Here is a 16,145-nt window from a genome sequence, read left to right on the forward strand (position 1 = left end):
TGCAGCCTTTTTTTTCTCTCTCAGACTGTAGTATTATGTTTTCTCTGTACTATTCCGACTTCTCACACAATGAGGGTATTTCCTGGAAGACAGGGTTCTCCTCTGTTAACAGTTCATCTGGGTCATAGGGCGCTGTGTTTTTATGGAGATGCGGAGAGCTTTTGAAGTTCCAAAGCTCTTCCTGCACCAGATTCAGGGCCCATGTGTTTCAGCAGTTCTGTTTACTCCTGCAGGGATCCGCACAGATAGTTAGGGACAGGGGCGGGTGGGTTGTGAGAGGTGACCCAGAGCAATGGTGGTGGCCTCCACCACAGTCAGCCCTGCTTCCACTGCTCCCTCCCCTTTGCTGGAATTAGTTGGGCTGTGAATCTGTGTCTGTTGACCACAGTTCTCAGAACTGCAAATATTCTGTTCTTTTGATCTGACACTGCTATTGTTCCAATTCTCTCGCAATTGGCAGGTGGGGGCCAAGCGATCTCTGGGAAGGTAGGGAGTGGGCGGCTAGTCTCAGTGCCTAAGGCTTCTGTTCTCTGTGGCAGTGAGGGTTTAAACCACCGTTTTCAGCATTCTTTCCTCAGTCTTTGTTCAGAGGTCTCTGACATGAGTGCTGGGTTCAGCCGTGTTATATGCTGTCCCCTCAGCCCTGTGGGCCATAAAGGGAGCCCTAGCAGTCCTAGTTCTTCCCTCTCCTGCAGCTGCGGTAGTTCGGGGATTCAGTGAGCTTGGAGCACTGAGCTGGGTCTGCACCTGCGCCCATGGGGCCCCGTCTCCGCACTTCTCCCTTTCCTCCTTCCCTGCTCACACAATTTGCCCACCTTTAGGTGAATTCAGTAGTGATCCTCTTCCTCTTGCCTGTCTGCTGTGCAGAGAGTCCTTTGTGGGTTATAGTCGTTCGATTTGATGTAAATTCCAGGGTAGATTTCCAGAGGCTTACCTCACGCCGCCATTTTGATGACATCTCATTGTCAAGTTTTTGCATATTGTTTATATTCACTTTTTTCTAGTTTTAGAAAATACATCTTAGATCTGCAAAATATTGCTGTTGCCTCATTGCAAAGCTTAAAGAACTGCAAATTGAGCAGATTGTCTTATAACATTTAAATTCTTTAAAGAAAAATCCAATTTACGTTTTATAACTATGAGGTAGACACCCCCCAGAAGAAAATATACATCAACTGCAAAATACCGAAATGGTCAACATATTCAAGTATTGTGGTGATAATTTTTCTCCCAGAAGATTAAGAGACCAAGTTGTATATGTACACTGCCTGTGGCACTCTGACATCATGATGCAGGGTGAGTTGCCACAGTGCGTTGTAGAAGTATTCCTGGAAGCCATTCTTATACCAGGGCAGCTACCCATGACTTTATTATACACAGAAGTGACTGCTAACCACATAAGTATGTCCCACGAATCCTCAAATAAATATATTCCTACCTCAACTTCCCCTTAGCTGTATCCCAGAACTGTTGTCATAAGAAATTGGTTAAAATATCTTTTTTGGTTTTTTTTGGGCTCATCGTAGGAGAACATGGTCATGTGAATACATGTCTAGGACTCTTCTCAGGGCTTTGTAAAAGGCCCATGCACAAGAAAGGTCAAGACAAAAGCCAGATAACTAAACACCTTTTGTAAACATTAGAAACCAACCAAAATCCAGGTTAGTAACCATAATTCGGAGCAGAGAGGAAGGCTTTTAGAACTTAGACTGAAAAATAAAATATGACAAAAATATAAACATACTCCAATAAATATCTTCAATATTTGTAACTCTCTGCCAATACATGTAGTCTGTATCATATGTCTGTACATCAAGGAAAAATAGATAGTACCATAAAAATCCCCAGAGTCCTCAAGCTTAAGGATTCACCCTCATGGTGAAGAGTTTCTATCTTACTCTGGCTTCTTAAGGAATCACATGTCCCTTCCACTGAATATTGTAATGACATTCACATATTTAGTCAGTAAATATTTATTAAGCACTTTTTATGTTCCAGGTATTACTAGATACAGAGATCAATAGTCATCCAGTCCTTGCTCTCCAGAAGTTCACCAGATTTTCAACAAATTAATATCAGACTGATATTAATGCTAAATAGTATAAAGTAGAAGGTATTGAGGCACTAAACAAAATGGAATATTTAAGAAATTGAGGGTGTGAGCATTCCTTATTGTTATTGATAAATATTCATTATCATGATTTATTTGTTAATCCCCAAATGTCAGGAATCCTTTATGACTTGTTTTATATAATATCTGGAATGGTCTCATGGCCTCAAAAGCTTAGGAAATTATTTAGGAAATGCTCAGCAAAATTATGAGAAGAAGAATATGGATATATTTCCAAATGTTTGTTATAACTTCTATGGCACAGAATTGGAGTGAGGCCTGTGGTAATGAGGTCCTTTGCAGAGTTTGAATGGTCTTTTTGAGTAAAGCTCATAGTGTTTTTCTTTTTTCCCCTTTTAAAAATTTTATGGTAAAATACACATAACATAAAATTTACTATTATAACAATTTTAAAGTATACAATTCAGTGGCATTAAGTACTTTCACAATGTTGTGTAGCCATCACCATTATCTAGTTCCTGAGCTTTTTCATTACCCAAAATGGCAACCCCATTAAACAGTCATTTCCTATCCCCTCCTCCCCTCAGCTTCTGGAACCACTAATCTGCTTTCTGTCTTTATGGATTTGCATATTCCCTTATTTCCTTTTCTGTATATATTTTAGTTATTTTCTTAGTGTTACCTTGGGGACTACATTAACATCTTAAACTTAAAACACCCTATTTGAATTAATACCAATTTAACTTCAATAATATACAAACACTTTGATCCTATACATTTCTGTTACTCTTTATATTGTTGTCATAGATGACATCTTTATACATTTTATATTCATTAACATTGATTTAAAATTGTTTTATTCATTTGTCTTTCAAATCACAGAGGAAACTAAAAGAGGAGTTATAAACTAAAAATACAATAATATTTGCTTTTATATTTACCTCTGTAGTTACTTTACCAGTGTTCTTTATTTCTTCATGTGGCTTTGAGTTACTGCATAGTGTTCTTTTCATTTCAGCTTGAAGGTTATACTTGAGCATTTCTTGTAGGGCAGGTCTACTAGTAATAGACCTATTAGCTTTTGTTTATCTGAGAGTCTCTGAATTTCTTGTTCATTTTTGAAGGATAGCTTTGCCAGATATAAACTTCTTGGTTGACATTTTTTTATTGTCCTTGTTCAGCAGTTTGACTATATCATCCTTTGCCTTCTAGCCTCCATGGTTTCTGAAGAAAAATTGTTTCAAATCTTATTGAAGATTCTATGTTTGTGATGAGTCACTTATCTCTTGTTGCTTTTAATATTTTCTCTTTATCTTTCACTTTTGACAGTTTGATTATAATAGCAAACTATTTTGGTGTGGACTTCTTTGATTTATCCTACTTGGAATTCATTCAGCTTCTTGGATGTGTAGATTGATATCTTTTATCAAATTTGGGAAGTTTTCAGCCATTTAAAAAAAAACATTTTTCTGCTTCCTTGTTTCTCTTTTCCTTTTGAGACTTTCGTTATGTGTATGTTGGTCCACTTGATGGTGTCTGACAGATCTGTTAGTCTCTGTTCATTTTTCCTTTTCTTTCTGCTACTCACACTGGATAATTTCATTTGATCTGTCTTCATGCTCACTGATTCTTATTCTGTCTGCTCAAATCTGTTGTTGAGCTTCTCCAGCAAATTTCTCATTTCAACTATTATACTTTTTGGCTACAAAATTACTATTTGGTTCTTTTTATAAATTCTGTATCTTTATTGATATTCTCTATTTGTGAAAACATCATTTCCCTGGTTTCCTTTAGTTCTTGATTCATGGTTTCTTTAACTCTTTGAGTATATTGAAGACATTTGTTTTGCCTAGTAAGTGTGATGTCCATGTTTTTTTTCAAGGAAAGTTACTGTTAACGTCTTCTTTCCCTATGAGTAGGACCTACTTTCTTTTTTCTCTATATGCTTCATAATTTTTTTGGTCAAAACTGGACATTTTAAACATTGCAATGTGCAGGGGAAAAAAAAGAAAGAAAAAGGAAAGGAAGGAAAAAAGAAGAGAAAAGGAAAAGAAAAGAAAAAAATACTCTCTAGAAAATTGCAGATTGGCTTTGTGTGGGGACACTCCTTCAATACTTAGCTAGATTATTTACAATGTTGCCTTAACCTGTACTTCCTGCTTGCTCTGAGACTGAAGACCAGCCAGAGGTGAAAGCTTGAGGTTTTTCAGGTCTTTTCTCACCATATGTTCTGTCTTAAGCATGCACTTTCTGGCATTCCCCTTTCAAAGTCCCTATTCTTCTCTTAAATACTACTCCTTAGATTTCCTCCCAGGCTTTTCGTATCTCTATTATTTGCCCCCAATTTTTTTCCCTCCTCAGGTGGGAATGGCTTGTTCATTTGGCTTTCATTATTTTTATGAATAAAGTAGCTGCTGGGCCTTGATAGTTTTTCAAGTCAGGCATAACACAGGGAAGTCCCTTGCAGGGTTCCTAGGGGAAACCTCAGTCAGATCAAAGCAGACAAATATAGTTCCTTGGGGACAAGGTCTACTTACCTCCCTCCAGAATCAGGTAACCATACTGGTTACCTGGTGGCCACCCAAATGCCTATACCAAGCTAGGGTGGAGGGGAGCTTTGGGTAATGCCACAAAGATGTCCTACCCTGTGACACTGTGAATACTGGCTAAGTGTTCACTTGGTTGCTGTAAACCTTTTACTGTTTTCTAGAGTTATGATAAGGCTTATGGTGAAAATTTATGCCAAGTTTTTAGAGTTTCCATGGAGGGATAACCTCTGGATGTCCCCACTCTGTATTTTAGTGACATAATTCAAAAGTATATTCTTAATAATACTATAAATACCTTTTTTTTTTTTTTACCTATAATTAATTCTAGTTTGCCCTAACTAAACAAGCATAGTATCTAACTTTACATTTTACATGGGGGAGACCACTGACAATCTGAATAAGGCCTATACTCAGATATATAACATTGTCAGTTCAGCTAGGGGTGTTAATATGCATCTCTTTATAAGACTTATGTCCTTTATTCCTAAGCAGATCACCATATATTACTGATTTACTTAAATTGTAATTATTTGTTATCTGTTTGATTTATTTAACCTTCACATAATCCTATGCAATGGACATGAACTCACTCATAAAGAACCCACAGAAAAAGAGGGACTGTAGAGAAAGGAGGGTGGGAAAAGGTAATTTCAGAGTTTCAGGCTGCACACATCTGTCTGACAGCTATATGGAGTTTCTTGCATTTGAAGCTTCATGAGAAAAGATGGTAGATTGTATATTTAATCCTGTGTAATGCTACTCCTTCAAGGCATACTCAGGGCCATCAAGATTGCTATTAGAAAGATGAATCTTTGGAATAAGAGACTTGTTAAAAGCAAAACATTTTACTTGAGAAATTTCTGTTACACTGAATTGCTTTTTTATAGTAACACTATAATGCAACGATAAAACGGCAAGCTTTCAGAGCAAGAAGCAATGACATTTGGGGTCATGACTGACACTAACAAGTTCAACGTGTCATGCCTCCTCTCAACAATAGGAGATATGAAGATTTTCTGCTGGTCCATAATCTCTTTGAGGGCAGGCATCGCATTTTTTGCTTCCCTCACCACCCAGCCAAATGCCTATACCAGTGTTTCACAATTGCTAACTACTCAATAAACTTTCTAAATGCATGAATGTGCCTGAACGTTCTCATTTGTAAAGGATAGAGTTTAGATTTAATGATCTTGGAGGTCTTTTTACCATATATATTATATATACATGCACACACACATAGACATACACACAAATGAAGGTCTGAGAATTAAGCTGGTGAATTCATCCTAGAAAAAGTGCTACATAGCTCATTGCTGAATATCACTACAGTCACCTTCAAAGTACTCCTCTTGGGAAGCTATATGCCAGTGCCAGTACCTAATCCATCATTCAAAGCAATTTTGGAACTCTTTTACTGGAATGGCCATCAGAGCTGTCATCGTATTACACTTGATGTCCTGAATGTCATCAAAATATCTTCCTTTCAATATTTCCTTTATTTTTGGATAAAGAAAGAAGTCACTGGGGGCCAAGTCAGGTAAGTAGGCAGGGTGTTCCAATACAGTTATTTGTTTACTGGCTAAAAACTCCCTCACAGACAGTGCCCTGTGAGCTGGTGCATTGTCATGATGCAAGAGCCATGACTTGTTGGTGAAAAGTTAGGTTGTCTTTTTCATGCAGCCTTTTCAGCACTTCCAAATAATAAACTTGATTAACTGTTTGTCTAGTTGGTATAAATTCATAATGAACAATCCCTCTGATATCAAAAAAAGGTTAGCAACATCATTGCAACAAGTTCACAAACTTAATTATCTGAACTCGTGTGTGTATGTGTGTGTGTGTGTATATACACACACACACATACACACACGAGGGTGCCAAAAAAATGTATACACATTTTCAGAAAGGAAAACTGTATTAAAATTGTAATACTCAATATATATCGATAACAAAAGATGAATACAAGTCACGTTTGACTTCTGCAATTACAAGAGATGCTCAAAATGATTACCATCAGCGTCCAGACGCTTCTGATTATGGTGAACTACTGCTTGAGCAATGTTGAACAAAGTGTCAACTTGTGTACATTTTTTTGGCATCCCCTGTGTGTATGTGTTTGTGTGAGTGTGTATATACATATATGTATATGTATATAAAATATACCACACACAGTTACTCAGTGAGCAAGGACCATTATTATCCCATTTTATAAATGGGGTCACTGAGGCACTGATAGTCTAAACAACAGACGCAGGGTTGCATAACTAGTGAGTGGTAAATAGAGGATTCCAACCCAGGCAGATTAAAATGAGGCCACTTATAGTACTGAGCATACATATAATAAGTGTTAAGTAGATGACAACTAGTAGCTGTCACAGCAGTGGAAGACATGGTGGCAGCAGTAGGGGTTGCATAAGACACAGATATACCTTTGTGTATTTGTAAGGCTGAGTGAGTTTCCTTAAAGATCTTGCAGACACATAGGGAAGTTAAAAATTAGACTTAAATGATATAATGAAGAAATAACTTAAGTGCTGTTGGGGAATAAAAGAGAGTGATTTGGGCTAGTGAGGGGTTTGGAGGAGCTTTCACAGGAAATGGCCTTTCAGTAGAGACTTGGTGGACTTTTACAGGAGAGCATCTCAAGTGGAGAGATTGTAAGGAGGTAGGAAAGCATGGGAGAATAGGGAATGATGATTACTTTAGTGGAGTGTGGCTTTTAGGAAATGAAGTTGTGAGGGGCCATATTGGAAAGGTTGTGTGACCGGATTGTGGAGACGCCGAATGTCATGCTAAGGAGTTTGGATTTTATCCTGCAGGTAATGAGGATTTTAGTACCAGTCTGAATAGCATCTTGTGTACTTTCTTGGAACGTTATCCTGCCTTTGGCTAGACTGGATCCACTGTAGCTATTGGCTTAGAATTTGAGCTAAACAAATGGGTATAGTACAGAAAATGGCTGCCAGGACGCACAGGTGGACTCAGAAAAGGGAACAGGGGAGCATCTGCTCCTCCTCGCAATGCTCTATCCGGCTTCCCCCCAGCTCCATGGTTTTAATACCAGAATCATTTGGTAGTGTTTGCCACCTGCTGAAAATCTCAAAGTCAGGTTGCTGTTCTCTCCTCAGTCTCTCTTCCCCTATCACTACTCCACAGGCCACTTGGCTTTGCAGAATTATTTTCAAAAATGTTTATAATGTCTTACTACTGCTTGTTCCATCTGCTCCTCACTCATGGAGGCCTGGCTTTTTCACAAGGCCTGGAAGTCAGGCACATGGCACCAGGAAAGGTTAAAAATGCAGCTTTTCTCTTTCTCTTATGTGGTCATTTGCTATTTTTTCATCCATCTTTCCACAGATGACTGAATACAATCTTTCCTTCGAATGAAGTGAAAACTTGAGCTAATTTTCAAATAAAAAAATAGTAATATGGAGCATTTTACCATTAATATTAGTGGGCCAGGATGACAGTACTAAGACAGACACACATAGGAACACATTATCCCTCCCCCCCAACACAGCAGTTCCATAGAAGATTTTGCTAAAACTCTGTATATGAGAGCTTATATGTACATACTATATTTTTCTTAATAAATGGCAAATTAAAATTCATAATAATAAAAATCATTCTTAAGAGTTGGAGAAAGTCAATACAGTCACATATGGAACATCAAGGTTGTCTGAGTGAAAATGATATGGGTGGACAGGTGAGTTTTAGAAGCATTTGATAGGAACACGTTTGATCAATATAGTTTAAGAACTGTCAGCAAATAGAAATGGAACGTTTTTGAAATAAATATATTCAGTTGAAGTTTTAAGACAATCTCAACTTTATATGCTCCTATTAAAATACATATATTATCCTTTGGAAGACATTAGTCATGTTTGTCTGCAGATGTACTTATTTTTGGCCTTAATTTAGGTGGTAATACAAGTTTTATAAAAATTGTCCTAGATTACCATCCTTGCTTCTTTGATTTAATAAATGCTGGTTTGAATATTTTTATATTTGCATATGCTGCCTATGGAGTGTACATTTTGTCTACTAATTGAAGTATACAGAAAAATTGAAGACAAATATATTAAAGGTCTCAATCAGCAAATAGCAAGAGCTGTCTTTATTTTATAATTGTGGTAAGAACTCCTCCTAGTGGACTTTCTCAGAATTATTTACTTCACTTGAAGAAAAAGTCATAAGGAAAACTAATGGCATAAAATCAAGAAATCATAACACCTGATACATTTCACCAGCGGTGCAGAAAAATTTCTTTTTGCCTTTATGGAATAAGTTGAAATAACTTATGAAGTATATAAAACAAGTATTGGTAATAAAGAAAAAAGGACCCAGATTCAATTTTTGGTTATTATCTACCTAACACCTTACTATTTATTTGGAAAATACATATAATTCTAATTATAGAACTATTCAGATGCATAGTTGAGTATGTTAGCATTTCATAGGGGTCCTCTTGATATTTGTGAAATTGCTCGAAAAGGTATTTTTAATATCTATTGATCAAGATAAATGAAAACATCTGATTTTTAAAAAAGTACATACATTTAGTTTATTAAGCATTACCATTTTGAAAACTGTTGGCTTATTATCACTTTCAAAGAACACACTCTTTTTTCTAGTATCTGGACAAATTTACCATTTAATTGGTACAGATGGAATGCTAAATATAAACTGGACAAACACTGTAAAACATAGCACTATCTTATGGTGATCTTTGTATACCAGTCATAATTTATTCTGATGGCTACGTATACGAAACCATTAAGAGCAACTGTTCCATCCAGACTCATTTTCTACTAAGGCGTATGACTGTGAGTACAGCAGTCATCATGGTCACGACAGGAAAAGAACTTGTGCTTTATAGGCAACTACCATACAAAATAATGGATTAGCATGGCAGGAATAATCACTGGTTTGGTTTGTTTATAACACATTTTACTTTTAATATATTACCTGCTGTCCTCTAAAGGCATCATGCATAGTCTGATCCCTGGATCAGATTTTCTGAATGCTCCCCAGCTTCTTTGCATCTTAGTGCTCAAACTAGAGCTGGAGGTCTTATCAGAACACAGATTGCTGGGCCCGTTCCCAGAGGTTTTGATTGCCTACGTCTGGGTGGGACCAAGGAAGATGTGTTCCCAACAAGTGCCCAGGAAATGCTGTGTTGCTGGATGGTGACCACATTTTGAAGAGCATTGCTCTGCCTGAATCTTACCTTCATCAGGCCCAAGACCATTCCCACACTGTCCACATGCATCTCATTTTCTTCACTTTTTTAACATTCATGTACCTCTTGATATTTAGTGTATACTGTATTATATTATTTAATATATATTTGGTTATTTGGTTTGACTGTAAAGCCCTTGACAGCACAGCATACAACTAAGACTTTATTACAACCATGTATCTCAAAGTCTGATCCACCAAGTTCCCTTATCAATACTCCCTGGCAAATTTGCTAAAAAGCAAGTTCCCAGCTGCACCGCAGAAAAGAAGCTTTGGGGATGGGGTTCCCAAATTTGCACATTAGCACCTCCTCAGGTTATTCTTCTGTACATTAAGAATGGGGGACAACTTCCTGGAAACAACACCCTGCACATCAGAGGGACTCCATGTCCCCTGGCAGACTGAAACCGTGCTCACGGAGTGGCACCCAGTCAAGGCAACTGAGAAGCAGGCGCTGTGCTAGGCAGAGCCAGGGTGCAGATCCAGCTTCCTCTTCTACTCCCAGGGTTCTGGAGGATGTGTCTGAGATCCCAGCTCAGGAGCACAGTGACTCCTCACAGCACAGAGCTGAGCAGGCCCATTTCCAACCACTGCCATGGGAGGTACATCCAGGGATGGTGAAGGAGAAAGGACACCTCAGACTAGCTGGCCAAGCATACTGTATCAGCCTCGAGATTAGGTTACAGGGAAGGTCAGAGTCACATCTTCTCTCGAGATTAGACTTTATAATCAAGACTTGGGGTCAAGGAGTTCCAGAGCCAGCTCTTTGTGTCTGTGTGATCTTGGGCAGGCTTCTGAAATTACCAGGTCCTCCGTTTTCTCATCTGTAAAATGGGTTAGGAGGAACTTTTCATTGGAATCTATTTTCTAATTTAAGAATAATTAAATTTCTTTTCCCAAAATGTTTTGAGTCAAGAAAATTTCTACTCTAAGAAAGTCCTTTCTAAGCTTTAGTTTCTTCTCACAGAATTGTTATGAGTACCAAACACAAATGAGAGAATACAAATTAAAGAGTCATACCAGTGTCAGGGTTTTTTAATTCTTAGAAAAAGAAAATGAAGTGCCATTTCAATTTCCCAGGCTCTTTGGTTAGTTAAGTTACCTCCAAAAGAATGGGAACGACACTACTTAAATGTGGCAAAAAATAAGATGGCATAAAACAACAAAATGCACTTTAATGGCAAAGAGGATCAGCGCTTCCCGGCGAAGGCCGCTTCCCGGCGAAGGCCGCTTCCCATCTCCACTGATGACGCCAAGAAAAACCTCAAATTTTGGGGGCTAAAGCTGACCATTTTTCTTTTGCAAAATTTGTTTTTTTCTCTTTGCAGGGAAGATTGCACTGTTCCTGACCATATAATTAACCTTTTAGAGGCCTCGCTATAAGTCTCCCACTGCCCGTTTTTGTTCAGGAAAATTTTCCTCTACATTTGCCATGTCAAAGTTCAAGGAAAAAGCCCCAGATGAATCAGTGCCATGGAAACAGCTCTCCTGCAGCCAGCCCACTCCTAAGCCCCCTGGTGGTGAGCATTTTCTGAAGAACTTGCTCAAGAGATTGGGTCTGAAAGCAAAAGACCAATGACTCAAGGGGGCCAAGGAGTCAGACTACACACAGCAAAGCGTACAGTATTTTAAACATAAAACATTATTTGGTAGTTTTTCAGAATCAGTAGCTTTAGATTTGGGTTATTTAGTCTACTCCCTATTCCTGAAGAAGCCCCCCAACATCTGTTTGTTCTGTGTCATGACTGTTAGAAGGAGGCTGGGCCAGTAGAAGCACAGTAACAAAAACATACAATTTTCTCAAAGCTTTAGCCTCTCATTTGTGCACGGTTCTGTGTGAAAACCTTGAGTCCTTGCCATTTACTTATTTTGTTTCAGGAGTTGCATTAAGAGTGAGATGAGAGAAGTAAAGGAATAGACACAAGGTTGGTCTTGGCTTTGTTGCTGCCAGCTTACTTGGTGCACTGTTATTTCAGGAGCTCTGTCTTGAGAGGTTCTAGTCTTTCAGCCTCTCTGAGCATTACATCTTTGCTCCAATGAAAAATGAAGGCTTAGAAATTTGGACTTGGGGAAGACTACCAAGAAAGCTGTACAGCAAAGCTGTGTATCTCTGAGACCCTCTCAGTCACAGACACTTTTAGAAATGTTCTCGCTTATGACCCTCAACTCAGCCCTTGTTGTCCCTGCCAATAAGATGAGGAAAGCTCACGTTCAGCTGGTTAGTGACAGGCCAGGACACGGGCTCACCTTGTGCCAGCCTTGTGCTGAGCACCTTCCAGCTCATTTATTTATAAGGACAGAGATTCCCAGGGAGCACCAGGCCTTGCCCAGGTATTTGCTCCAACAGCTGAAGAGGCAGTAGCATTTACTAGGGCTTTTGGGGGGGGGGGTTCTTGGGGCTGACAAGGTAGCACTAAACAGAACATGGCAGGGTGGAGAGCAGGTTGCTGTTAGGGCTGGAGGAGCTGCACTGATCATAGGCCACTGGTCACTGATCTCTGGGAGCTGCCTTTCCTTTGACCTGCTGACCCATCAACAAGAGCTGAGAGAGGAGGGACAAGCTCTGCAGTAGAGGATTGTCTGCTGCTCACCATGCCAAGGGGCAGCCTGGTTGCACACAGCAAACCACGCGATTGTGCTTCAGATCCAATCATTTCTTAGAAGATTTACTCTCTCTTTCCAAGGTATGTAGGATGATTATTACTAATATAATTGAACCTGATCTTTAGTGACTAAGTTCTTATTAAAAAACAAAATAAAAAATTCCCTTAAAAAGAAATAGCTTACCTGTTACTGGAGAGTGTGCCCTCCTCGGTGCGGTGTCCAGGTTCTTGGCATCTCGAGCGAAGAATTGAACGAGATACCAAGGTAAAGTAGTGAAAAAGCAGTTTATTAGAAGAAATAGTACACTCCAAGGAAATAGGAGTGGACCTGAGCAGTAGAGAATGGCTCAAGGGCCCAAGGTGGCATTATTAAAAAAGAAAGTACACTCCAAAGAGTTTGGAGCAGGCCGAGCAAAAGAAGAGGCTCAAAAGGCCCTGACTGGTGAGGACTTGGAGTTTTTATCCTTTTTCTCTAGAATGGGCTGTTTCTTTCCCGGTGTGGGACAACTTGATTGACACCTGTGACTGACAAGAAGCTATTACCTCATCTTTTTAGACTGCGCATGTTCCTTCCCAGAATTCCATTTGCTGCACAGGTGTGAGTGACTGGTCTAATCCAGTTGGGTATTTTGTACCCATTTGCTGCTCATAGCAGTAGATAATTACAATGAAAAGGGGAAGTCTTTTGGGCGGTCGCATTCTGTGGGTTGTATTGGACGTGCAAGAATGCAGAGATCCGATGCCTATATCTAACTGCCTGTCTTGTTTTCCTCTTGATAAACGTGATCCCCATAGTATCTCTATGGGAAGTTGAGTGACAGGGGGTCTCTTCCTCTGTATTTGCTTCCTGCTGGGTAGGGGTGTAGAGCTGTCCCTACCCATTGGGGAATTCATGGAATTCCCACCCTATCTGATCTCAGATGAGAGGAAGAGGTCTCAAGTTCTGCCTGGAAGACCCTGTTGGCTTCTTTGGTTGTGACTGGCAATCTTGCTGGGGTATCCACTGCATCCCCAAAGGCCCTAAATGAGGAAAAATAGATTTTAATTAATAAATCCAGTAGCTCCATAGAGCCTGTGGCCATTCAACCAGTCATTTAGGTGGCGTCAATTGTCCAGGAGCTGGGCCCAGAATGGGTTGGAAAGAACTTTAGGCTTCAATGATTACAATCAACAAATATACTGGCCTGGGGGAATGTTAAAACCTATTTGGTCTCTGGGATGGAATTATCCAAGAGTTAGGTCTGGAATGGCTTGGAGATATTGGGAAGTCACAGGCTTTTAAGTAGTTACCTGAAGCAGGGGTGAGAGAAGTTCTGTGATTCAGGCTGGGAACAATCTTTAGTCTAGGCTTCAGAAACTGATTAGAAGAGTAATCAAAGCCAGGGGCTAAGGAGCTAAGAAACTACTGTTTTTCCCTGAAAATAAGACCTACGCTGAAATAAGCCCCAGTTAAGATCGCCAGCCAGACAGATGAATTTAGTACATTATGATGATGTTCCAGAAGATGACGACTGTATTTGAATAAATGTAGATTGCTGTACATGAAAAAATAAGACATCCCCTGAAAATACGCCCTAATGCATCTTTTGGAACAAAAATTAATATAAGACCCGGTCTTATTTTGGGGGAAATACATTAGGGAAAAGGAGACTTAAAATTTCTGTGGTGAGGGGGATCTCCCATGTCAACATTTCTTAACCATTAAGATGCTGGAAGAACTAGTATAGTATTTCATAGAGGGTGTCGTGCGGGAGACCCTGCTCGCTGCGCCATTTGTCGTGCGCAGAGGTCCGCTCGCTGCGCCATTTTTCAGGCGGGGCGGCCTGCGGGGTCTCTGGTCCTGCTCCCCACACAAGAACGCAGGATATGGTGAGGCCAAAAAGGAACACCCACGGAGCCATAGGTAGGGAAGTCATACCACTATGGTCTCACTGGAGGCTGGGCCCACTGGACGTGCGACCTGCCGTCCGCCTTTCCGCCAACCGACCGACCGACGACTCTCCTCCACTCTCTCGACCCTGTTCCTCTCCTCTCTTCCGCTCTCTTAGGCTCTGCTCGGCTCTGCTCGGCTCTGCTCGGCTCTGCTTGGCTCCTTGGCTCTCCTCGGCAATCCTTCATAGCCACAGCAGTTATACCAGCGGCCAATTGGCTAACCGGCCACAGCCGACGGCCAATCAGCCACAGCCGACGGCCATCCACCACCCGAGCCAGCACCCTTCCACGTGAGGCCGAGAGCCTGTAAATTACTCCCTGGGGCTCTGTCCCCACAGAGGGCATTCAAATATATTTGCAAGTGTTGAAAGGGTTCCATGGTTCAATTAGTTTGAAACTTGCTGCATGTACTGTTGTCTTGTTAATACTGGGGGTGCCAAAAATGTATACACATGACTTGCATTCATCTTTTGTTATCGGTATATATTGAGTATTACAATTTTAATACAGTTTTTTCCTTTCTTAAAATGTGTTTACATTTTTTTGGCACCCTTTGTATATATTAGAGCATTAAAAGTGCTGAGAAGTACTATAGTAAATAAATTTGCTTAACTTCACTTAAGCCAGTGTGTCCCAAATTTATTTGACCACCGGCTACTTAAGCGGGTCCCTCAGAATCTGAGATGTATGGCTGTACAAATGACTGGGCATCATGCTGGCACATCATGGATACCTCTTTTGTGTATCCTGTAGCCTAGAGCAGGTATTAAATCCTTGGAGTTGCCCTTCTGTCAGAAATTGGATTTACTCATATCAGTTGATTTATACCGAGGGCCTATCCTGTGCCAAGTATTGTTCTAGGTACTGTAAATGCTCTCTCGGAGCTTCCATGTCATCAAAGAAGCAGATGTGAACACACAAATGTTTAAAGTATAGGTAGTAATTAATTGTTCTGCAGAGTAATGAATTTGAATCATGGAGGATACTCTTTTCAACCTGTGTTGGAGGAAGGCCTTTAATAAGGTGACAGCTGAGCAGAGGCAGGAGCGAGTGAGGAAAACAGTTGGGGAGGAGCCTTCCAGGTAGGAAGGACAGTGACTGCAAATATCCTGCCAAGGGAGGCTGCATGCCTCAACTGCTCTAGGATTAGCTGAAAGGGTCATGAGCTGAGCTGGGGGAAGGCAGGGAGTGGTCAGAGGGAGGCCTGGGGCAAGACAAACAAGCCCTCCAGGCAACCACACAGACCTAGGACTGGATCTGAAGAAGGTAGTGGATCATAGGCGGTCCTGAACAGAATGTCAGGCTGGGTCATTGTTTTAACAGGATCCCCTGTGAGACATGTACAGGGTGTAAGCGTGTGCAGGGTAGATGCTCAGAGTGGAGGGCAGAAGCAGAGACTGGTTAGGAGACTTCTGCTCTAATCCAGATAGGAGGCCACTGGGGCTGGGCCCAAACTAGTGGCAGTGAATATAGTGAAAAGGAGTTGAATTTTGTAGCAATATCTAAGGTAATGCTGATAGAGTTTGTTGATGTGTTAGGTGCAGAAACAAGTTAGGATCACGGATGTTACTGCCCAGACGAGGTTTGATGAGCAAAACAGATGACATAAACTAGATTTCCCAGGTCCACTTTGGGTCACTCAGGCTATACCACCAATCAGTTTCTCAACTGCCCTCCCTGGTCTGTGCAACAGAGGTCAAAATACCACTCCACAGGGTGAGATAATGATGTAGGAATATTTCCTGTGTG

This window comes from Rhinolophus sinicus, linkage group LG14 (assembly GCF_036562045.2).
Source record: "Rhinolophus sinicus isolate RSC01 linkage group LG14, ASM3656204v1, whole genome shotgun sequence".
Classification (NCBI taxonomy): domain Eukaryota; kingdom Metazoa; phylum Chordata; class Mammalia; order Chiroptera; family Rhinolophidae; genus Rhinolophus; species Rhinolophus sinicus.